The sequence below is a fragment of the Urocitellus parryii genome, chromosome 14 (assembly GCF_045843805.1).
Source record: "Urocitellus parryii isolate mUroPar1 chromosome 14, mUroPar1.hap1, whole genome shotgun sequence".
Taxonomy (NCBI): domain Eukaryota; kingdom Metazoa; phylum Chordata; class Mammalia; order Rodentia; family Sciuridae; genus Urocitellus; species Urocitellus parryii.
Genome location: NC_135544.1, coordinates 2,642,193 through 2,668,742, shown reverse-complemented (window position 1 = coordinate 2,668,742; position 26,550 = coordinate 2,642,193). Strand labels below are relative to the sequence as shown.

General features: G+C 37.3%; 1 pseudogene; it reads left to right on the top strand.

Annotated features, from left to right (window-relative positions):
* LOC113200562 (citrate synthase, mitochondrial-like) overlaps positions 1 to 26,550 on the top strand; it is a 63,711-nt pseudogene that overhangs the window by 2,021 nt on the left and 35,140 nt on the right.

Below are 26,550 nucleotides of genomic sequence, written 5' to 3'. Positions count from 1 at the left end.
TGGTTAAGTACCCCTGGATTCAATTCCCAATACCAAAACAATAAAAATTGGAACCAGTTCCATTCCCCTTCCTGGTATAAGTTGCTCATCAACTGTCGGATGAGTAGGCCTGATACATGTGCTGTGGATTAGGTTTGGCCTCTTACCTTCTCTATTATGAGCAACTGCTCCTCTTTCCCTGGGTTAAAGCAGGTTGCAGGGAATCTACAATCTGGAGATTTTGCTTCTGCTTTACCAGGGCTCAAAAAACCAGAAGACAGGACTCTGTCCCTGTTCCCATGGGAATCATATTGAATTGTCAGCTGTACCAAGCCTTGTGACCCTCTCCCATCCACATAAATACCTTCTCGAAAGACCTATTCATTAGGTGGACATGCTTCAGCAATTTTGTAATGCTACTAGATAATCAAAGCATGGCATTTGTTGTGACTGGCACCCAGTCTTTGAGTTCTCTTTTAAAAATCATCCCATTAAAATTAAGGTCTGGGAGTGCTCTATTTTCCACCACTTTAATGCTAACCTTATTTCAGACTTTCCATATTAACTATACCTCAAGCTGAGGATGCTGTGGACCTTCCCTCTTAGTCCCTACTAGACACTTTGCTATGGTTTACATATGAGGAGTCCCCCAGAACTCATGTGAGTTAATGCAAGAATTTTCAGAGATGAAATGGTTAGACAAGATAGCTGTAACCTAATCAGTGGATTAATCTACTGATATGGATTAACTACATGATAACCACAGGCAGGAAGAGTGTGGCTGGAGGTAGTAGTCATTGGGAGCATGCCTTTGGGGTTTATATTTTGTCCCTGGTGTATGGAGCTCTCCCTGCTTCCTGGTTGCCATGTCTGAGCTGTTTTCCTCTGTTACACTCTTTCACCATGAGGTTCTGCTTCATCTCAAGACCAGAGGCAAGGAGTCATCTGATGGTGGACTGAAACTTCTGAAACCATGGGCTGAAATAAACTTTTCCTCCTTTAATTGTTCTTGCCAGGTCTTTTGGTCAGAGTGACCCAAAAGCTGTCTAAAACAGACTTATTTCAACAGTTCTGTCTGATTGTGATCTTTCTCAGTCATGTGGTTTTATCAGTGCTTAATGTGAACTAAACTCTTTACTTTCACAGCCGATAAGCCTCTGAACTGCCCACCCTTTCCTGCCACCAAAATGCTACAGGGCATAGAACAGAGGCTCAGGGATGACCAGCATATCTTCAAGGTCTATCCCACAGGTACTTGCATCTCTCGCTCTCTCTCTTTTTTTTTCCTTCCCCCTTCCCTGGCATCTCTTTTTGAACAGGGTAATGATTCAAGATTGAACATGGTCTCTTCTGAATATCAGGTCCTAGGGTTGGTGTCATTCAAATAGTAAGCTTCCCTCCTCATCCTCTGCCACAGGAAAATGCCCCCTCAACACAATGGAACACTACTCAGCCATAAGAAAAGGACAAAATCCTATCATTTAAAGAACATGAATAGAAGTGGAAATCATTAAGTGAAATAAGCCAGGCACAGAAAAGTGCTACATGATGTCACTCATATGCAGAACCTAAAAAAGTAGATCTTATAGAAGTTGAGAGTAGTATCAATTACCAGAGGCCAGGGAGAATGTGCAGGCCAGGGAATGGAGGAAAGCTGGTCAACGGGAATGAAGTTACAGTTAGATAGGAACAAGAGTTCTGGTATGCTTCTTCACAGTAGGGTGATCATAGTTAACAAGAATGTACTATACATTTCAGAAATCCAGCAGAAGCAGTTGTTGAAAGTTTTCCCAAAAGAAATATGTGTTTGAGAAGATAGACATGTTTAACCTAAATATTATACAATATACACATGTGTTGAAACATTACATGGTACCCCTTTAATAGGCATAATTTTTATATTTTTATATATCAACTAAAATAAACTTAAAAAGTTAAATTGCCTCTTATTTATCAATGTCCTTTTCCTGAACCTTTCCCAAGAGCTTATAGTACCGTGTTTGTGTTAGAAGCTCATTTGTACAGCTTTTAGGGACTCTGCATGCTCTACCACCTTTTCTTTGAGAAAAGTTGAGCTATTCCTACCATGTCCCTTCTTCCCTCAAAATTCCAAACTCCTGGGGCTGAGGTTGTGGCTCAGTGGTAGACCGCTTGCCTAGCATGCACGAGGCACTGGGTTTGATCCCCGGCACCACATACAAATAAAATAAAGGTATTGTGTCCATCTACAACTAGAAATACGTTTTTAAAAAAATTCCAAACTCCTACCTGGGTCCTACCTGTGCAGTGGCACACACCTGTAATCCCAGCAACTCAGGAATCTGAGACAGGAGGATCAGGTGACCCTAAGCAACTTGGCAAGACCATGTTGCAAAATAAAAAAAAATAAAAAGGACTGAGGATAGAACTCAGTTTAATCCCTAGTACCAAAAACAAAAATAAACTTCTTACCTTAATTTGTGTGGATCCTTAATTCCCAGAACCCATTGTTGAGATGGACATATTATGAGCCCTATACTGTTAACTTATGATTCAGACTTCAGATTTTTCTGTAAAATGAAAAATAGATTGTTTTCAATTAACAATATTTGAGCCTATTATTTTTAAAAAAATCAGTATACAAATATCTCCTACCTATTATATACATCCTATATATTAAGGGAAAAATATTTCTTTCAATATACAAAAACCCCAATTTTTTTTCTGGCTATTAGTTGTCTATTTATTTATTTATTTATTTATTTTAGTCATACATGACAGTAGAATGCATTTTGACATATAATACATACATGGAATGTATATACATCAATCATATTGTCTGTTCTATTCTGCTGCCCTTCCTATCTTCCCTACTCCTCCCCTCCTCTCCCATCCTTTCTCTCTATCCAATCTAATGTGACACACTTATTTTCTTTTTCTCATTACAACATCATATATGTATTCTGTATAATAATGAGGTTCTCCTACCATCTTCTGTGCAACTCCCCTTCTCCCTCTTTTTCCTCCCACTTCTCTTCCCTATTTAGTGGTAGTCTTCTCATGCTCTTCCTCCCTATCCCATTTTGAGTCACCCCCCTTATATCAGATAAATTTTTATAAAAAATAGTGATTTTCACTTTAAAGGATTTAAAAAAGATTTTCTATGCAACATATTTAATAGTGAACTCTTTTAATACATTTCTTAAATCATTTAAAAGTCTTTAATTTTACTTCATTACAAAATATGCTTGTTTAAAAAATTCAAATACATGTATGAAGACAAGAATTGGTGTGAATATACTTTATATACAACCAGAGATATGAAAAATTGTGCTCTGTAGATGTAATAAGAATTGTAATGCATTTCACTGTATATATAAAAATTAATTAAAAATTTTTAAAAATAAATAAATAAATTCAAGTAGCACTAAAATGTATTATTTATAAAATAAAGTTTCTCCTTATCTCATGCCTCAGTTTCTCCTACTCACTCCTCAGTTCAGTGAACAGTCTTCCAAATTTATTTACATGCATATGCATTTATTTACATGAACATGCATGCAAATAAATTTGGAAGACTGTTCACTGTGCATACATATTAATATATGCATATGATTTTTAAACAAAATAGTATTCTATCACACCCTTTTTTTCTATATCCTAATTACTTTTTAAATCTTCACACCTTTTACTACCCACAGGGTTTTTTAAAATAACTTTTTAAAAACTTGAAACATACTGCACATAATATATAATTCACTATTTGAAAGTGTACACTCAAGTTCATTAAGTTGTACAAACATCACCACATTATGCAGAATATTTTTATCCCACCCAAAAGAAACCCTGTACCTATTGGTAGTTAGTCCCAATTCCTCCTTTCCCCCAAACTATGTAAGCCGCTAATTTATTTTCCATCTTTAGGATTTTCCTATTCTGAACATTTCATATCAATGGAGTCATACAAAATATGGCCTTCTATGTCTAGCTTCCTTCATGTAGCATAATGTTTCTTGGTTAATCTACATTAACCAGAATGCACCAGTACTTCATCCCTTTTTATGCCTGAAAGAATGATAATCCATTTTATGAATTCATTTTTTTTGTTTATCCATTTATCATTTGAGTTGTTTCCACTTTTTGGTTACTATGAATAATGCTGCTATGAATATTCATGTTCAAGTTTTTGCAGGGACATATATTTTCAGTTCTCTTAGGTAAATACCTAAGAGTTTAAATTTTTTGAGGGATTGCCAAACCATTATTCACAGTCAACACACCATTTTATATCCTCACCAGCAAACAAGTTACTATTTATATTTAAAGTATCTTACACGTCTTTCTCTGTAGAGATTATTTTTAATGACTTTAGTGCTCCATTTTATGATGACATCAAAATTTTATTCAACTAATCTCTTATAATGGACATTGCATTGTTTTCAGCTTTCACAATGTCAACCATGCTATCTATAATAAATGTATTTTACACATATATTACCCACTGAAGTTTCTTAGTCAAAAGACATGCAGGTTTTAATTATTTTGTTGATGCATAAGTAACATTCAAAAAACTGTACCTATATTAAGTGTACAATGTGATAAGTTTTGATTATGTATATAACCACCAAACTTTTACTACAGTCAAAACAATAAATATATCCACCCCCTGAAAAAGTTTTCTTCCTCTCTGATAACCATCCTTATACTCTCTCCCATTCTCAATCATTGGACAATTTTTCACTTATAGATAAGTTTGCATTTTCTAGAATTTCATATAAGTTAATACAAAAACTATGTACTCTTTTTTCATGTGGCTATTTTTAATCAGCATAATTCTTTTGAAATTCATCTATATTGTCATGTGCATCAATAATCCACTCCTTATTGTTAAATAGTATTCCATTGTATGAACTTACTAAATTCATTCATTTTTTTCATCTATTGGTGGTCAATTAGGTTGTATCCAGTCTTTGACTATAAAAATAAGGTTACTAAGGCTGGGGATATGGCTCAGTGGTACGGCAGGGCCCAGGGTTTAATCCCCAGCACAGAAAAAAAAAAAGGAAAGCTATTATGTTCAAGTATTGTATGTACATTTTCTTTCATTTTTCTTAGGTAAATATCTGTAAATAAAATGACTAAATCATAAAGAAAGTGTATGTTTAACTCTTTAAGAAACTACCAAATTGCTCTCCAAAGTAGTTGTTTCATTTATGTTTCCACCAGCAATTCTTCCATGTACTTGCCAGTACTTGATATTTTTCTTTTTTTAAAAAAAATGATATTTTAGTTTTCAATGGACCTTTATTTTATTTATTTATATGCAGTGCTGAGAATCGAACCCAGTGCCTCACAATCAAACAAGGTAGGCAAATGCTCTACTGCTGACTCACAACCCAGCCCCCAGTACTTCGTATTGCTTATTGTCCATCCTAGTGTATAAAAAATATAATTCATTCTTTGTGTATTTTTTTTTAGTTGCAGTTGGACACAACACCTCTATTTCACTTATTTTTTTTCTATGTGGTGCTGAGGATCGAACCCAGGGTCTCGCATGTGCAAGGCGAGCGCTCTACCGCTGAACCACAACCCCATCCCATTCTTTGTGTATTTTGTATATAATTAATTTGTTTTTGTGTCTTGTAAATATGTACATGTATTTATGTATGAATATATTGTTGGATCACATATACTTAATAGTTAGCAAAATACCTACCTTAGTTACTTGGTTTGTAGGGTAAACTTTATACTTTATAAAAATGGTAAAGGGAAAGCATTAGCTTCTTCTTCCCCAACAATGAGTTGAATTTAATCATAATTATAATTAATTATGATTTATATCATATCCCAGAGAGGAATGAAAGCGATTTCATTGTATTCTTAAAGACCTGGAGGATACAGGGATTAATGGTCCAATTCCTTTAACTTTCCAATTCTCCTACAAAAATTATATCTTGGAATATGGCAACAAAAAACTATCCCAAATTGTAGCCCAAATTGCACCTGCAGTGACAGATATTGTATCTTTGTTAGATCTGATTAATACTGCCTCTGGTACATGAAGTGGTGTGGCCAATGAGCTGTAACATGCCCTATTTTCCATCTCTATCAGTAAGACAGATGAGAAAGATTCACTGGGGCCAGACTATATATTTACTGTCTTGCCACAGTAGAATTGTTAACTATTGTACAGTATGTCAAAATATAACCCAGAGGGAACTTAATTTTCTAGACATTCTATAGAATAACACCTTGGTCCACTGTATTGATAACATCATATTATTGACCAGAGAAGACTCTGACCACCAGTGTGAAGAGAAATTTTCCCAATGAACAGGGCTTTGGTTGCTGTTGCCTGCTCATCTAATTTATGCCAAAGAAAGGTGGGCTAAGGTAAGACTATGCAGTCTCATAGACAGTGGCAAATGGTTGGGCTGTTTGGTCAACAGCTGAAAACAAGAAGGAGTAGAACACAGAGACAAGGAGGTCTGAGGAAGAGTTGTGTGGGTGGACAAATAGGAGTAGCAACGACGTGTGAAAGATTTGTGTTTCTTGTTAATACTCAATAGAGAAGGTGGCAGGGTGGTGCATGACTATAATTCCAGCAACTCAAGAGGCTAAGGCAAGAGGACTACAATTTTAAGTCCAGCCTTTGCAATTTAGCAACTCTGTCTCAAAATAAATTTTTAAAAATCTCCTCCCTTCTGCTGTCATATATAACAAATTAACAAATTAGAATTTTTTTAAAAAAAATCTCCTCCTCCTCCTCCTCTTCCTCCTCTGTGCTGGGAATTAAACCCAGGGCCTTGCATGTGCTCAGTAAGTGCTCCACCACTGAGTACATCCCCAGCCCCTAACTTTGAATATTTATCTGATTATATTCAGTGTCAAACCAAGCATTTCCCACAAAATTGTAATTCTAATCTCAGAAGATTTTTAATGCTTTTCCTCTATATGTCTTTGCAGAAAAAGAAAGGGAATATTATATATTTATATTTGTTTTCTAAAAGTACCTTTATTTTATTTGTTTATTTTTTATGTGGTGCTGAGGATAAAACCCAGTGCCTCACATGTGCTAGGCGAGTGCTCCATAACCACAGCCCCTATATTTGCTTTTAATTGCACAAAATACCCCTGAAACGACAAACAAAAAACAATAGGTACCTTAAGGAAGAGGAACTATGTGATAGATTAGGAAAGAGATGTTTTTACTGTGTACACTCTTACTTTGTCTTAATGCTTTTGCCAATTAAAAAATAAATTTAAGGGGTTGGGGTTATGGCTCAGTGGTAGAGCGCTTGCCTAGCATGTGTGAGGCACTGGGTTCGATCCTCAGCATCATATATAAATAAATAAAATAAAGGTATTATGTCCAACTATACTAAAAAATAAATATTAAAATAAATAAATTTAACCAAAAAGAAAATTCAAAAAGAAGGAGTCACTAATTCAAACTCTTTGTCAGTTTTTCCCCTCTCAGGCTTTCTTTTTCTAATTTCACTGTTGCAGAAGTAATCACAAAAGCCCTCATTGGGATCTTTAAAATTAGTTTCCAGCAGATTCAGTTTATACAAGCTTTTCTCTCTCCCTCACTACTTCCCTTTCCCAAGGCTATTCTTTTTCATTTTCCAATAAAGCTTTTTTTTCTGATATATTCCCACTATTTCTCCTTGTTCTCTGTTTATTGCAACTTTGACCCTTCTCACTATTAACTTTGGTCAATAACAACCTAGGCTGCTGATTCTTAGGAGGTGGGGGATGATGAGAAATAACAATAATTTAATATTTTCTTTTCTCCTTCTCCATCTCTATTTCAGCATCTCCATCTCTATCTCCACTATCTACACAGAGTCTGGCACATAATCAACACTCACAGTTTATTAAGCTAAATGGAAGAATAAAATTTGTGAATGAACGAATGATACATCTCACCCAAAAGAGGTCAGCTCATATCTTCTATGCATCCAACAAGGCCACCATTATCTGATTTTAAGGCTACTGACCTTGTGTCTGTCTTCAAGGCTCCCCTAAAGGTGATTTGGATTTTCCTTACTCCTAACTGGAGGAGTGTATTGTTAGATGCTTTCCCACTATGGGGACATTTAATGAAATTACAGGAATGGCTTGCTGTGCTTCATGTTTTCTCTGAATTCTCTAATCTCTCTGTGTACCATTACTATTGCAGGTCAAAGCAATTTGGCATGGTATCTGGGCCCTCAACACCTCTCTCAAATCAGCTTGAAGGCTGGTGTTGCTAAGTTGGAAAAGTGTCTTTGTCTCCCAGGACACTACTTCTACAACTTGATTTGTGGATCTCAAAGGAGAAAAGTGAAAATTAAAAAATTTCCTGACAGTTCTCAAAGGAGATCAGAGTGAAAGGTGAAAAACACCAACACCCACCAAATAGATGGAATATTCCTTTACCCATGAATGTTAACAAAGTGAGAGTCCTAACAAAGAATAGATCATCTGCTTTCTACATTCTGTCCTCCAGCCACTACCTCAATATGCAAAGGTCTAACTACTGAAAATCACTAATTATATCCTGAATAGCTCATATGATGAAATAGTAATTATGCATTAGTGAAAAGCTTCAAGCTGAAGCCTGCTTTCTATTTAGCAGGAAACAACCCCCTTCTATTTATTAAGAAACTACTGTATCATTTATTTATCACATACCCACCACATGCTAGACACACTGTTATTTTCCTTCACATAAGTGATCTTCTTTAGTGTATCTTTTTGTGTGTGTGCATTTACTTATTCATTGCACAACTGCAAGCAGGAGAAAAAAAGATGGTAAGGCATTATCCTCTTGACTTTCAAAAATGAGGACATGGAGAAAATAAAGGGTTACTGTAATTGGGTTTGATTTTCTACAGATGGAGCATTGTTATTTAAATATAAGTTCCTTCTTTATGTTGTAGTTCCTAGTTTTAAAAGATGATTTGATGGTTGAGCTAAAATTAGATAAAGAGCATCAGTCATTTACATTCTCACTTGTTAATTACACCAGAAAACATTGCACTTTGTGTATGGATTTGAAATCACTGGCCACATTCCAACTTTGCAAAACAGAAGATATAAACAATAGCAGGTCTCACCACTGTAACTGAATGCAACCGTGTGAGCTTGCTATGCCAATACTTACAGGTACTGCCATGTGTAAATCTGCTGGGCTTTAAAGGGAAGTGAAAAAGGAATCGTTCACCAGTATTGCTACAATTTTATTTTAGAAACTTTTCATCCCTTACCAATGAGCTGTCAATCCCCATTTCTCCCAACTCCTTACTTCTCAGCCCTAAGCAGCCACAAATCTTCTGTCTATACTTTGGCCTATTCTGAACATTTTTTCATGTACTTGGAATCAGTGCTCACCAAAGCAGCATGAAATCAGTGCTTTTTTATATCCAAAAATTAAATAAGTCCTTTGTAAGGCAATAGATATATTGAAGATAAACATGCAATTTAGTTATGTACCCAAATATCTTATTTTGATTGTGTCACGGTAGGAATTTTTATTTGCACACTATGATAGACAGCTACATAAATTAAGTTCAGAAAAAGATAATTAAAAAGAAAGACTAAAGGAAGTGGGATATATTTCATACCTTAAATTGGGTGATATATTTCTCCATTTCTGCAAATTCATGGGTGTCATGAAAAGTTAATAGTTTTTATACATTCGAAAAGAAAAATCTGAATGGCTAAAAACATTGAGTACTTAAAAACTTATGAAAAGATTGCTTTCCTCTAATCTAATACAAACAAGGGTCTTGAAACCTCATTTTAGAGTGAGAATATTCAGTTGCTTCATAAATAAAACAAGGTCATGTTTTTTCCATTGTGTTAAAAGGCATGAAAAATATCGTGCCAATTGTCAGCTTCCCTTAGGGCGTCAGGCAGTGATTTCATTCTCATCTCAATTTTTCATAGGTCCCTTCGCAGTTCTTTGTTCTTACCTTCCTTTGATTTTCGATTGCCTTCTCTCCCTGTCATTAAACTGCTCTCTTATTCTCACATGCATCTTGCATGGGGAAAGACAATGCAAGATATATTAGTGACTTTTCTCCAGAAGCCTAAAGTGACAACAAGATATTTATGGACTTTGCTGGGTTATAGGATAGGTATCTTGATCCAAACTGCTATAGCAAAGTACCATAAATTGGGCAGCTTATAAAGAACAGAAAGTAATTTCTTACAGTTATGGAGACTGGAAATCCAAGACTAGGCTGCCAACAATGTCAAGTTGTGGTGAAAATCCTTTTCTGGGTTGCCATTTTTGACCCCTCATTGCATCCATCCTCACACAGTGGAAAAAGAGCTAGCTAGTGTTTTTATGTCCTCCTACAAGGGAATTAATCCTATTTGTAAGGGCTCCACCCAAAGGACTCACTTTCCAATACCATCACATTGGCAATTCAATTCAGCATGTGAAGTTGAGGGGGCACAAGCATTCGGTCCACAGCAACAGGCACATGAACCCCTTGGTTTAGGCAATCAGGGCTGCCGAAAAATAAGAAATGATAAAATAATCATGTATATAATATCTTCAACATTTACCTAACTCAGATGTTCACTATGTCTCAAATTTTCCTAGGCATTTGAAAATTCAAATTTTAACTAGGCTGAGCTCTTCTACAGCATGTTTTACATGGGGTTTTGAAGCTTACCAGCCTAGGATAATTTCAGTTCTGCTTGCATAGATGGTGTATAAGTTTGGATAAAGAATTTACCCCTGCCTCATTTCCTCATTATACAACAAAAAATAATGTGCCTAGTTCAATAGAATATTGTGAAATTAGAGAATATAAGGAGTAGTGTCAGGCACATTGTGAACACTCATAACCACCACCAGATCATCACTGGGCCAGCCAAGTCTCTTACTTGTTAAATCTTAAATCATTATTCTACTCAATGCAAAACAATTATTCACTATAATCAATTCATTTTTTAAAAAGTTTAGGGCAATGTAAACTGCAGAAGGTGAGTTATGGTTAGAGGAAGCAGGTCACAAGGACTTGCCTGAAACAGTATTTCTCATCCCTTCCCTCTCCTTCAGTCTCTCTCCGGCTGCCTAGAGCTGAGCTCCCTCTGCTATTTCCTTCCACCATGATATTCTGCCTCATCTGGGGCCCAGAACAATGGAGCCAGTCAACCACAGACTGAAACCATGAGCCAAAATGAAATTTTCCCCCTTTAGGTTGTTTAAATCAGGTATTGTGGTCACAGTGAGGAAAGGTTGACACATACAGTTTCTGTAGCCTTCTAACATAGCACCATTTATTTAGTTGACCTGACACACTTCCACTTCCTTCCATTTACTCCTACAGTCAGAATAGCCAGTTCCTAGGCCAAAGCAGAGATAAGCAGAGGGAGGAGAGAAGGGTCAGGCTGTTGGTGAGGCTGTCAGGGCAGGGTTTCTAATTTTACACAGCAGTACCAGAAAACACTGCCGAGTGGTATTACTGTCTAATGAAAGACCAACAGAGTCAAATGCCAGAAGCAGCAAGCTGGCTTTCAGATTTCCACATCTGGCCTGAGCACTAGCCATCTGATGTGGTCCTACCCTTGGCTTTGCCTGTCAGGGACTCTACTTCAGGTCACTACATTAGAAAGGTACTTAGTGCCTACTCTGTCCCAGTTCAGTGAGAGCTGCTGAGGATCCAGAGGTAAAGGAAGCACATCTGGTCCTTCTCCTGTAGCCTAAAAATCTAGACACTAAATAGCTATTGTATCATAGTTAATGCACCATTGTTTCAGGCACCCCTAAGAAAGAAAAAAAAGTTATATGATGATACAAATCTTTCTTATCCTTTAGAGTTTTTTATGCTTGTTGAAAGAATTTAGACTTAATTAAATATGGATTGTATATATTCTTGAGAATACATATGAAGGAAAATTGGTGATGAAAAATAAGCTGGTTAATATATTCCTAAAACATTTGTACATTTGGAGCCCTTCTCTTCCAAATCTCCTTTTTAGAAGACTCACACCCACTGATGTCCTCTATGACACCAAGAGTGTGAGCCATGCAGCATTTCTTAGAAGAGCCCATGAAAGCTAGAAGTCACTGGGGCTGGGCTCTTAAGCTGGCTTTTGACTCCCATTTTGGAATGGTTGTTTTCACCATCCCCTCTATCTCAACTCCACAACCCTTGGGTTCCCAGGGCTTAAGAGAGCTCCACTCTTGTCTCAGGGGCTTTCTTCCATGCCACTGGCACCTCTTTTACAAGTTTTGATCCCTGGTACATTGCACATTGGCCCTTGTACAGACTCTGATAAGTACTCCACAACTGCTATTTGTGCAAGAGTTGAAAAGACCCCCGTTTCCCTGTCCAAGGAGAATCACACGAAACACTGGCTGCAATAAGCAAGAGGTGATTTATTGGGACACAGGCGCCTACGGGTGCCCAGCAGAACCTCAGCCGGAGCTTTGGTGAGCTGGCACACCGGGCTTGGGGATACAGAGATTTTTATAGGGTAAAGGGGCAGTTTTCGTGCACGGTAAACAATAGGTTTCTTATTAGTTAATTTTAAACCCAGCATATAGGCTACCTAAAGGGCAAAGTTGTTTTTCACTTTATGTTACTGGAAAAGCCACATAAAAGTTACATGTTAGCACTCTGGTCCTCCTGTTGCTGCTCATTCAGGCATGCCTTAGGACCTGGTCCTTTGTGCTTTCTCACCCGGTTACACCTAACCGATTGTCTGAAAAACACCTCTGGTGCCTGCGTAGGTTTGTGACATGCCTCGGTGGTTTTGCAACTAGGCCTGAGGTTGTTGGGCTGGGGTCTTTCAGAGTCATTGTAAGATTTGCTCCTGCCTTGGAGGAAAACCAAATGTAAAACAAAGGACATCTGTGAATCAGTGAAATGTGGCCAGTATGGGAGTAGAGGATGTTGTGAGCTCAGATAACATGATTATCTGACCCCCAGTTTCTGATCAGAACTTACTGGGGGAAGGAAGCTCCTGGCTGAGGCCTGATATTAAAAAAAATAAAATATAAAAATTTAAAACAAAAATTAAATACACAGTCATCTGTGAGTTTTCCCCACCCCCTACTTGTCAGCAGATTATTTTTGGTATTGTAGAGGAACAGAAAATGGAAGAGAACTTTTCTTCCCTTGTATCTGGTATTTTCTCTCTCTGGGAAAATTGCTGCCAGCATGAACAGTCACTCAAACAGCAAGGGATGGCTCTTGTCTTTCAGGGGCAATCCACTCCAGTTCTGAACATTATTGGCCCGCTGATTAGGTAGCAGTGGAAACAGGTCAGTGTGGGGGTTTAGTGTTTGCATTTGAGATTTTCTTTCTCTCTCTCCAGTACGCTCTTCCTCTGGCGTCCTCCCCCACCCCCAACCATCCCCGCCCCTCATCACTAAACAGTAGAAAGCTGTTGAAAATAACTCATTCATTCTTTAAAAAATATTCAAGGTGAAATTTCTGCCCATTTTCCCCTCAAAAGGATAATTTCAAAACAAAAATTCACTTTTTGTATAAAGATAAAGCAAACTTGTTTTGCTCTTTGATCTGTATGTCTATTGATTTCTTCCACAAAACCCATGCTACATCTTCCATCTCTCTTAAAGAATGCCATTCTTTTTGTGTTGCATCTTACAATGTTCTATTTTAGAGCCAGGGACTAGGGATCCTTCTAAATGATGATGATTTTAATCCCAAGCTTCCGCCTTTGGAGTACAAAGCTTCCTGTCTTTCCAAGCCCATAGAGGGAAAGACAATAAGGATGACACCATTCCTTAAGAAGTCTTGCTTAGGGCTGGGGCTACTTGGTATAGAATGCTTGCTTAGCACATGTGAGGCACTGGGTTTGATCCTCAGCACCACATAAAAATAAAATAAAGGTATTGTGTCCATCTACTATTAAAAAAAATGTTTTTTTTTAAAGAAATTTTGCTTTAAAAGAAAAAAAAAAGACAAAGAAATCTCACTTCAGGTCTTTTTCTTTGTTTCTCACTTCTCTGCATCTTTTCCCCAAAAGGAAAATCTCAGTTTGACAAACTGCTCATTGACAGTATTTTTAACCTGCTTTCAGGATAAGGTGGCTGATGGTTCACTATTGCATCCTTGACACCTAGCATGCAAGTGTTTGTTATATTAAAATGATAATGCCAAACGATCTATTATTTTTAGAAGAAAGATAGGGTGTGGGCATTTAATCAAAAAGATTTCAAATCACATGAGTACTTGTAAGCAGATAATAGAATCTTGCAAAATTATCATTCCCCTACTTGCTCAGGAAAAGTGATGAGTTATTAGAGACATACATAAGAAAAACTGATTAGGAATTATGCTAAACATTTGCTAGAATAAGAGATCACTCCTTTTGAGGGAGGTTACATCTAATTTGTTTGTTTTAAATAAATTATAAGAAAAAGTTTTAAAATGCCAAAACACTGAGAGGTCAGTAAAAATTATTTTGAACACCTATTTACTCTCTACAAAACAAAATTAAACAATAATCAAGTATTATCCCACTATTTTTAGCCTAATCTTTTTAATTAGATGCACTCGCTCATCCCCACTTTCTACCTAAAAAAGGAACACAGTAGTTCTTAGATGCCGTAGTTTCCTCTACCTCAAAGGGCTAAAGCATTCTGATCCTTTCTTAAACTATTTTGATGAAGAAAAGAACAACCATGAGGCCATCTAATCATAGTTCTGTTACCTCAGTTAAGAAGGAGTCAATGAATAGGTTTCTCTCTATTCCTTAGTACTATTACTAGTATTCAAATTAGTTCCAATATTAGTACAATGTTAATAATAGTACAACCATTGATACTAACATCTGTTCAGCAGTTTCTCATGGGAACTTTATAAATGTTTCATTTGTGATGATAATGTGAGTTTTGTTTTGTTTTGTTTTTTTCCCCCAAAGAAAAGTGCAATTGGATCCTGGCGATTCCTGAGAAAACTAGTTAACAGTTTCATTGTTCCACTTCTTTTCCCCAAGAGAGGATGAAAAAACATCACTAAATGCATGATGCATATCAGTAAGCTTTGGGGCCATAAAAAGGAATTTTACCAAGAATCTTTTAGACTAGAACCCTAAAAAGTATAAATATAAAATTTTTTTAAATATTTACTTTTTAGTTGTAGGTGGTCACACAATACCTTTATTTCATTTTTATGTGGTACTGAGGATCAAACCCAGTGCCTCACGCATGCTAGGCAAACACTCTACCACTGAGTCACAATCTCAGCCCTAAGTATAAATTTTTTACATTATAAAAAGCATATAGCCAGGTGCGGGGCACATGCCTGTAATACCAGTGACTTGGGAGGCTGAGCAGGAGGATCACAAGTTCAAAGCCAACCTCAGAAACTTAGCAAGGCACTCAGCAACTAAGTGAGATCCTGTCTCAAAATAAAAAATGAAAAAGGGTTGGAATGTGGCTCAGTTGTTAAGTGCCCCTGGGTTTAATCCCCAGTACCAAATAAATTAATTAAAAATTTAAAAAGCATAAACTGGGCTGGGGATGTAGTTCAGTGGTAGAGCACTTGCCTGGAATGTACAAAGCCATAGGTTCTATCCCCATTGTTGCCAAATAAAGAAGGAAAGAAAAAAAAATGTGAATCTACTTTCTGTAAATAAATCTATAATTTAAGTCCTGCTAGAATTATTCCTAGTTAAAGATAGGGCCTTAGGGAGAAAAACTTTAAATTGAAGAATACTTTTGTAATATGAATAATATCCTCCTAACTTAATAGTTTGACAAATTTATGAATTGCATATTGAATTTTCTTACAAGAGGATTCATCAATGGATAAATAAATTGCAGTTTATTATGGAATGGTATATTATGCTATATTTATTTTATTCAGAAATAAAAAGGACCAAACTACTGTGTGAGAAACTGCCTGCCACAGCAACCATCCCACCAAAGGACAATTATAACAGTCTGACCACAAAAAAAGCAACACAAAATAGCACTCCATTTGACCTCCACTTATTTCAGGAAATGGCTGACTCCAGAAAACTCTCTGTTCCTTACATTGAACACTCCTTCCTCTATTGAAATATTCTCAAAATCCTTGCTTGCTTCATTGAAGTCAACCAAGGGCTGCCAAATGCACCTCAACAACAATCAGTCTCCCTTACTTCCAAACTCCCATTTTAACAGAAAACTAACCAATCAAAAACTGTCAAGATTTCTGCCTTGGGGCTGGGGTTGTGGCTCAGTGGTAGAGCGCTTGCCTAGCATGTGCGAGGACCTGGGTTCCTCAGTACCATAAAAAATAAATAAAATAAAGGTGTTGTGTCCAACTGCAACTAAAAACTAAATATTAAAAAAAAGATTTCTGCCTTTAGCTCTATAAACTTGCTTTCCTTTTTAACGCCTACAAAACCCTGCTGACACAACTGGGCAACTAGATAGTTTCCCTTGCCACACGTTTATTAATAAACAGCCTTTGTTAATTTTGTCTCATATGTAGTTTTGTTTTTGACAGGATACACAATAGTGTGGATAAATGTCAGAACATTAAATTGTGTGAAAAAAAAAAAGCCAGACACTGTATGATTCCATTTATATAAAATTCTGGAACAGGCAAAACTAAGTTACGATGATAGAAATTCGGATTATAGTTGCCACTGGGAATTAAATTTACTGTAAAGGCGATAAAGGCCCTTTCTGGGATGATGGAAATGTTCAATAGCTTGACTCGGGTGTTGTTTATGATAGGTATATGTTGTTCAAAGCTTGTTGATCTACATGCCTAAGATTTGTGCATTTTAATGCATATAGGCAGTCCACTTTCTATAAGCCCAAATCTTAGTACCCCAAAGTTGGTAATGGAGGAGGGATTCTTAGAATAAACATTGTAATCACAACTGTTTCTTAAACATTTACAATAACCTGCTGACAAAGTGTTACCTGCAAAAGAGCCCAGAGAGATTAAGATGCACAGTTTACTTGTAAATTTGAACCAGTAAATGGAAAAATCAGGGTTCAAATCCAGGTTGTTTGACCCCAATGCCTATGATTTTATTTTATTTATTTATTTATGTGTATGTGTGGTAATGGGTATTTAACTTAGGGACACTCTATCCTGAGTTACATCCCAACTCGTTTTTTTTTTTTTTTAATTTTGAGACAGAGTCTTGCTAATCTGCCAAGGCTGGCCTTGAACTTCTAATCTTCCTGACTCAGCCTCCTGAATCGCTGGGATTACAGACATACACCATCAAACCCAGCCTAATGATGACGATTGTAATCAACACACAGAAATGGAGAAAGAACCAATTAGACCTCATGGTTCTGATGTTATTACCAGACATCAAGAAATAATGTAGCATTTTTCCTGCCCAGCACAAGAAACAATGAGAATTGTGAAGAGAGAATCTACAGAATGGGAAAACTCTTCACTAGCTGCTTTTCTGACAGAAGATTAATATCTAGAATATATAAAGAACTTAAAAATCTTCACACCAATAAAACAAATAACCCACTTAATAATTGAGCAAATGAATACAACAGATACTTCTTAGAAGAAGAAATGCAAATAGCCAACAAGTATATGAAAAGAAGTTTCAATGTCATTAGCAATTAGAGAAATGCAAACCTAAACTACACAGAGATTTCATCTCACACCGATCAGAACGGCAGTCATCAAGAATGCAAATAATAATAAATGCTGGAAAAGATGCAGAGGGAAAAGAACACTTATACTGCTGATAGGGTTGTAAATTAGTACAACCCATATGGAAATCAGTATGGAGGTTCCTCAAAAGACAAGTCATGAAACAACCATGCAACCCAGCTATATTCCTCAGGATTTATCCTAAAGAATTAAAGTCATCTTACAATAGTGATACATGCACACCCATGTTTATAGCAGCACAATTCACAATAGCCAAACCATGCAACTGGCCTAGGTATCAACAGATGAATGGATAAAGAAAATGTGGTACATAAACACAATGGGGTTTAATCAGTCATAAAGAAAAATGAATTATGTCATTCACAGGAAAAAGGGATGGAACTAGAGACCATTATGTTAAGCAAAATAAGTCAACCTCAGAAGATTAAGGGTCTTGTGTTTTCTTATATATTCAGAAGCTAGAGAGAAAAAAGGAAAAGAAAGGGCAGTTCGATCTCATGAAAAGCAAAGGGAGATTAGTAGAGGAAAGTGACTAAAGCAGAGAAGAGAGGAGAAAGAAGGGAAGTGCTAGGGAATGATATTAGCCAAGCTATATTGTCATATTGTGCATGATGTACATGTACAAATATGTAACAATAGAGCCCATCATTATATACAACTATAATGCACCAATAAAAATGTGGGGAAAAATAATAATTTTTAAAAATAAAAAACATATAGCATTTTTAAGTTTATTTCTGTCACTCATGATAGTACAGAATATTATTCCAGGTTAGTGGGGAAAATCTATATACAGGATTCCTCAGGGTCACAAACTGAGAGCTGACCTGCGGTCTCCTTGAGTGGCTTCTGTTTTTATCATTTCCAGGCAACTGGTAGGAAAAGAAAAAGGATTACTCAACCTGGGGATACCCTTAGAAACAAATGAGGAGAAAGCTGCACAGACCATTTTTGCTCTTCCCACTGGGAACACATTAGTTACATGGTCATACTTAACTGCAAGGGAAGCTGGGAAATGTAGAGCTATGGAAGACCATGATTCTATTATAACAGAAGGAGAGAATAGATTTTGTTGGACAGTTAGTAGTCTCTGTCATATTACCCCAAATTTAAAAACAATTTTTTTTAGTTGTAGATGACACAATTATTTATTTTATTCATTTATTTTTATGTAGTGCTGAGGTTCAAACCCAGTGCCTCACACATGCTAGGTGAGCACTGAGCCCCATTACTCCAAATTTATATACATCACTCTTAATATTAGTAAATAAACATAACACATGGCTGGATTACTGTAACAACAAATCAGAAAGGAATGCCCAATATGCTGTAAAATCATCCTATGAGATAATGTTTATTTGATGAAGCCTTCAGGCTATTCTCCTCCCACCTCCTAGAGTCTATTTCATGAGGCAGATACTATCTCGATTCAGGGTTTTTATAGTTGTCAGAAGGAAAAAAAAAAAAAAGAACCACAGTAGAATTAGCTCACGTAAAAAGACATATTTGGGAAGGATACAAGCAACCAAAAACATTTACATAAAGGCTAGGGATATACCTCAGTGGTAGAGTGCTTGCCTGGCATGCACAAGGCCCTGAGTTTGATCCCACGCTCCACAAAACAACAAGAAGAAGCCCCACTTTCACAGACAGGAAACAAAGCAGAGATGATTGAACTGCATAGGAATGGGGGGAAAAAAGTTCTGAGTGTTATTCATTCATTCAGTAAATATTTACTGAATGTCTATTATGCTATATTCTAAATGATGCAGCCCCTTTTAAAATATATATTTTATTTTGAGACAGGGTCTCACTAACTTGCCAAGACTGAAGTCAAATTTGCAATTCCCCTGCCTCAGCCTCTCAAATAGCTAGGATTACAACAAATCCCATTAGTATGGCACCACTATGCCAGGCTGAATAAACCTTTTTTTTAATCAAAGAATTTACATTATAGTAGTAGAAATAGGCAATAAAATAAATAAGTGAAGTACATTTTACAGTCTTGGGTGTTATACAAGAAAAATAAAGAAAATGAAGTAGAAAATATCATAGTGGTTTTGTGATAAAGATCACCCAATTGTTCCCAAGCCCATCTTCCTCTACCTCCTGGGGAGACAGCTAAACTATGTTCCTCAGTCTCTCCTTGTAGTTAGCTGGGGCTGAAAGACTGAGATTGAGGGTTTAGGGGATGGTGGGCAGTACCAGGGATTGAACTAAGGGGCACTCGACCACTGAGCCACATCCCTGCCGCAGTCTGGCTGGGCACAAAATCACGAGCCACTCAAGCAGGAACAAACTTTATTTTTGAAACTGCTGCCAATGCCCCGTATACTCCCGGGACAATTGCCAGCGTTCTCCCGGACCCCAACAGGAAGTCCCTCCTCCGTAATTCCCTCCTACCGCACTTCCCCAACCAATGGGAACTCTCCAGGAGTCCCGTAGCAGGCTGAGGTGGACAGCAGAAGTCCAATATCCATATGAATGCAGAATCTAAACATAATCATATCATCTCAATGGCTTGCTGGAGTCACCTTTCAACCAAAAATGCCATGCATCATATTACTTGGCTGTGGCTCTTAGCACATCCCCAGCCCTATTTTGTATTTTATTGAGAGGCAGAGTCTCACTGAGTTGCTTAGTGCCTTGCTTTTGCTGAGGCTGGCTTTGAACTCGCAATCCTCTGGTCTCTAATTGCCTCCTGAGCCACTGAGATTACAGTCAAGTGCCACCACACCAGCCAGACTGAACTCTTAACAGGGGAATGTAAGTAGACATGACATTCCCACATTTTTTTTATCCATTCATCTATTGAAGGGCATCTAGGCTGGTTCCACAGTCTTGCTATCGTGAATTGAGCTGCTATGAACATCGATGTAGCAGTGTCCCTGTAGCATGCTCTTGTTAGGGCTTTAGGGAATAGACAGAGAAGGGGAATAGCTGGGTCGAATGGTGGTTCCATTCCCAGCTTTCCAAGAAATCTCCATACTGCTTTCCAAATTGGCTGCACCAATTTGCAGTCCCACCAGCAATGAACAAGAGTGCCCTTTTCCCCGCATCCTCTCCAGCACTTATTGTTGTTTGACTTCCTAATGGCTGCCAGTCTTACTGGAGTGAGATGGTATCTTAGGGTAGTTTTGATTTGCATTTCTCTGACTGCTAGCGATGGTGAGCATTTTTTCATGTACTTGTTGATTGATTGTATGTCCTCCTCTGAGAAGTGTCTGTTCAGGTCCTTGGCCCATTTATTGATTGGGTTATTTGTTATCTTATTGTCTAATTTTTTGAGTTCTTTGTATATTCTGGTTATTAGGGCTCTATCTGAAGTGTGTGGAGTAAAGATTTGTTCCCAGGATGTAGGCTCCCTGTTTATCTCTCTTATTGTTTCTTTTGCTGAGAAAAAACTTTTTAGTTTGAGTAAGTCCCATTTGTTGATTCTATTTGTTAACTCTAGCGCTATTCCCTTTTGTAAATCTAATCCATAAAAGCACCTATACATGGGCTGGGGATAGTAGAGGACTCCATGGTAGAGGGTTTGCCTAATGTTTGCAAGGTTCTGGGTTCAATCCCTATCACCACAAAAACAAACAAAACAAGAAAACACCTATACATAATCCTCTTCTCTTTTCCCTTTTGGTCACTTAATGGTAGCATTCTATTCCAAATCCTTGATGGGAGGGGAAAGTGGAGCCACAGATAGAAGGATGCTAGTCCCAGAATGATTGCATGGATGACTTTTCTCCAACTAAATCTCAAATTTCTTTATGTGAGCAGTAGTAAATGATTATCTTGTCAAGACTATTTTGGGCTTGCCAGTTTATCTGTTACAGAGCACTATTTAACTAATATAGTAAATGGTATAAAAAACATAATTATGAACCCCTAGAGGAGGCCAGAGCAAGAGGAAAGGACCATAGGACATTGGATGATTAAGTACAATACCACCCAGCAGTCTAAAGGACTCAATGCACATTATACAGCACAGAGCATCTTTTATATAGCTACAAATAAACTATTATGTAACTGATACATTAACAGGTATCAGTTAAGCCACTGGATTTTGTCTATTCTAACAGCTAGCATTACTTCCCCTCACCAGTAAGGGGTAATATATGATCTCTAATCTCTTTTTGCCTGTATTGCTATGCCATTCTCCCCTTTGTCTTTGAAGACCAGCTTTATAGGTTTCCTATAATTTTGGTGTAACATGAACTTGCCCTTCCCTGAAGTCAACTCCAGCCCTGACTGTAAATCACCTTTTAGTTAAATACACATAATCATCTAACTCTAGTTGTTGCAATTCCAATTTACCTAAAGTAAAAAGCAAATTGATCCATCTAGTATTAGTTATCTACAACTTGTCCTATGAGCTGTGCTGGGAAAGGATGGATCACATGATATTTTCTGGGACAGAACATGGTATTCTGTGAGCAGAACAATCTCTGGAAAAAAGCGTCCTAGATAGGAAAGTAACTAATGTCAAATTTCCTGCAGAAGTGAGCTTCATATCTCTTTCCGAGTTGTCTACACTCAGACATTTGTCTCCCTAAAAACCCTTTAAAATCTTTTCCTGAAAAGAAAGAATCCCAATGGGACACAAGCAAGCATACTGTTAGATTTTCTAAGGTTGGATGTACGGAATTAAGACCAGCTGGATAAATGACACCAGGAATAATTAATCCCATTAGAGAAAAACTTCAGTCTTCTCACAGGCAAGTAGTAATCCCCAACAAGTACAACATATTAGTAAATCAAAATTCAACACAATAAGCTCAAAATCACAAGTTATATGAAGAGAAGCAAGCAGGATAATGTTTTAATCATTGTAAATTTCTCTGAATTACCTTTGATCAGCAGTTCCTCATATAAGACTTGAAAAAATCATACTTACATCATACTTGCTCTTGATAAGAACTCTTGGCTAGAACCATTATAATTTCTTGTGCATTTTCCATTGGAGGATGTTTGAGAACTTGAAGTCTCAGAACTCTTAAAATCACAATAACCCAACATCTACAAAACAATTTCATGCACATAAGAGAAAATGTGACTTCTAAAATCCCTCATGGTTAGCCAAGAGAACAGGGCAAGTGGAGTTTCTTTGGGAAATCAAGGTGATTCCTGACCAGAAATGGATTCACTCTGGAGTTCTAAAGATATTTTGGGACATGTTTAAGTGGTGTCTGCTGCTGTCTGTGGGACTGAGTGCAGGACTGAGGCAAAGAAAAGGAAGAGAGAAAAAGGGGGACATATGAGAAGGAAAACCTGTTAAGAATACAAGGAGAGGGACAAAAGAAGAAGAAAATAATAATAAATATTAAATATTAAATAATCAATATTGAATATTAAATAAATAATAAATATTAGGAAGCTAAAGACAGCACCTCCAGGGCTGGGGTTGTGGCTCAGTGGTAGAGCACTTGCCTAGCATGTGTGAGTCACTGGGTTCGATTCTCAGCACCACATATAAATAAATAAAATAAAGGTCCATTGACAGCTAAAAAATATTTAAAAAAAAATACCACCTCCAATAATTCCCTTAGGATTCTAAATGGAAACCTCCACTCATGTCTCCAGTGTAAGCTGAGCTAGCACCCTTACCAGCTTTTTCTGGATGCTGTGCAGCCCTTCCACCAGACACACACATTCCCCAAGAGGCCATCTTACTGCATTCTATTATGTGTGTCCTACCAACAATTCACTTAACTGTCTTGTATTCTCCATCACTCCAAGTTTTAAAATGCTTTCAAAATAGTTTTTAAAAACTATGAAGGTTGAAAGTGCTGCAAATCAGAGTGAGAGAAAACAAGATTTTTCAGCCTTTTCTGTCAAACCAGAGAAACTCCATTTTTAAAAAAATATTTATTTTTTAGTTGTAGTTGGACACAATTCCTTTATTTTACTTATTTTTATGCGGTGCTGAGGACCAAACCCTGGGCCTCACACCTGCTAGGCCAGCATTCTACTGCTGAGTCACAAATTCCATTTAACCCCCTCACCGCCTGATTATGATTTTCCTGCAATGGCTGCTTGCCTTTCTAAATCTGTACTTCCTCAGTCTCCACTTCTCAGTACCTGTGCACATGCCAAAAGGCACTCAACCCAAGGGGACTTTCCCACCAGAAGAGAACAAAGGGAGGTGAAGACAACTAAAGGTATATTACTTTAAACATCCCAATAGTAGACACTAAAACTTAGATGATGTTCAGGAAAGAGGAACTGGGGGAGGGATCTTGCGTCAGGGATGAAAAAGCCCAGCAAACTCCCTGCTCCAGGTGCCTGTTTTCAGTTTTGATTGCAGTGCATCCTTTTGTGTGTAGAAGTAAAATTCTTGCCTTCCTGGGAGAGCTGATTAGTCTCTGAGTGTTTATTTTGACTCCTGGGGTTCCCAGGATTCCTGATATTTTCAACAATAGGGAGCAGGACTTGGAGTGATTTATTTGACTTGCCAAGGGGGGATCCAGTGGTGTTTGTACATCCATTTGTGTCTCTAATTTTGAGTCTTAAACTAGTTTCATTACTTAATAAGGCATTCCTTGTACTGGGCCCTTCTATAAAACTAATATTAAACTAAAAGGTATTCAGGGTACAACAAGATTGTGTCTATTCAATATGTATCTGGGAGAAATAGCTCCTTTGTGACCTGTGGATGGATTATGTCTTTGCCCTTACCAGTATTGCTTTTGTAGGTTAATTTCATGTAATGGTTTTGATCCAGCATTACTGTAATTGACTAGACCTCTTAGGAAGCAGATTATAAAAAAGAAAATTTAACTTGAGATATTGCTGAGAAAGGCTGAGCTAAATGGATGATGGTGGTAGTTGTACAACATTGTGAGTGTACTTAATGCCACTAGATTGTACACTTAAAAAGTGCTAGGATGGTGAATTTTATGTTATGTATATTTTATCACAATAAAAAAGGTTGATCTTATATAAAAAACACAGAGACAAGTCAAACAAATGAATGGAAAGAGAAAGCCATTAATCAATAAAAAGTAATATTTGGTTCTCAGGCACAAGAAATACAACTCAAATTTGTTTATACAAAAAAAGAATGTACTGGCTCATATAACAGAAAAGTCAAGGAATAAATTTTTTATTTTGACAAGACTAGATTTAAATATTCAATTTAATTGTAACTTCTGTCTATATTGGTTATACTTTCCTCTATGTTAATTTCATTCTTATGCAGGTTCTCCCCCAGAGGATGGTAAAAATGACTACCTGAAGCTCTAGCTAATCTAAGGTAACCTCCTATCACCTTAGCAACCACATCAGAAAGATAGCAACTCTCTTCCAATAGTTCCCATAAAAATTCTGAAGCTGATTTCATTGGCTTGGCTTGGATCAGGTCAATTCCTAAGCCAATTACTGGGACTAGGGGTAATACTCTGCTTACCTTAGCATGGGATATATTCTCACTTCTACAGTAGAGGGACAGGCTCAGCCCCATTAATCCACTTGGACTGAGGGTGTGATACAGCATAGAAACTGTGATATTTTTGCCAATAATTGGAAATTAAAGGAAATATTTAGAAACTGAATACAGAAACAAAATATCCTAACTTTATTTGGTAAAGTGTCAGTAGGATGGGGTGAGGGCTGTGCTTGCTTGCTTGCTTGCTAGTTTTTTGACTCTGCATTCCTTTATAGCTACCACTCTTTTTCCTTTCTTATTTTGCTAAGATTTTTGAAAGAGTAATATACCCTTGTAATTTCCACTTATTTTCTGAAATAATAATTTCTATTATTTTCTGAAGTGATAAAAAGACCTCATCTCCATTCCCTCTTCCTTCCCCCAGGCCCAACAGCTAACATAATGGGCTAACAAATACTGCCAAAATGAGAATATTCAGCACGAGTTATAGGTTGAGTCTATGTCTTTGACTCCATACTTCATCACCTCCTCAGACTGTTTCCATAGGTGAAAGAGCAAGTTGTCTCTCACTGGTTAAAATCACATCATCATACCTCCTGTCTTTGCTGATGCCCTCTGTTACCTTAGAGGAAGATCAGCAAGCCAAATTCAGCATGAACTCTTGGAATTTGGGGTTCCTAAACATAGCAATAGCAATAATAATGCAAGATGGCTAACACACTTCAAAGACAAATTGTTAGTACAAAATGACTGAGCTGGGTGCAAACTTCATGGATCAACAAAGCCTTTAGTCAACAGTGGAGTCATGTATCTGGTGGACACACTGTCCTGATGGAAAATGAGCAATCTGTGCTTTTATATGCTACACTGGGAGGTGACTTAATTATTGACAGAGCATGTCAGTTTGGGCACTCAGGAAAAAGGTTGTGAAGATTTGAAATTTGTTTTTATTGGGCAGTGTTTTTATTTGGGGAAGACTGGAGGGCCTGGGGTCAGTGTTCAGTGCATATCTCTTTCCCTTCGGGGTTCCATTGTACTGTTACTGGGAAGGGATTTATTTGGGGAAGGGTCAATGCTTTGGCTTCCTCCTAGACACTGCCATTTTAGGTTTGGTGGATATCTCTTTCTCAGGGATTGTCCTCTCACTGGGAAAGGATGTATTGGGAAAGAATCAATGTTATCAATAAGTTGCCTTTTTCCTTACTCCCTCTTCCCAGGCCACACTATCTTGGGGTTTGTCATTTTCTATATCTTATACAAATATAACTGAAACACACACACACACACACACACACACACACTTCTTAATGTCTGGCCCTCATCAGAAAGCATGTGCATGCCCAACAGAGTTATGTAAGAGTGACCAGACACTAATCACATAGTTAACAGAGGTATGACTTGAATTCTCCTTGCTACCCCAAATTACTTTACTCCCCGACTTTATAAATGTCCATGTGATTTAATTGCCACACCAAAATATGCTCTCTGTCTTGAAGAAAATCCCCATTGCCTCCATGTTCAAATAAGAATCTTGTCATCATTATTCCATTAGCCCAACAATGGTCAGGAACAAAAAGACTGGCTTCT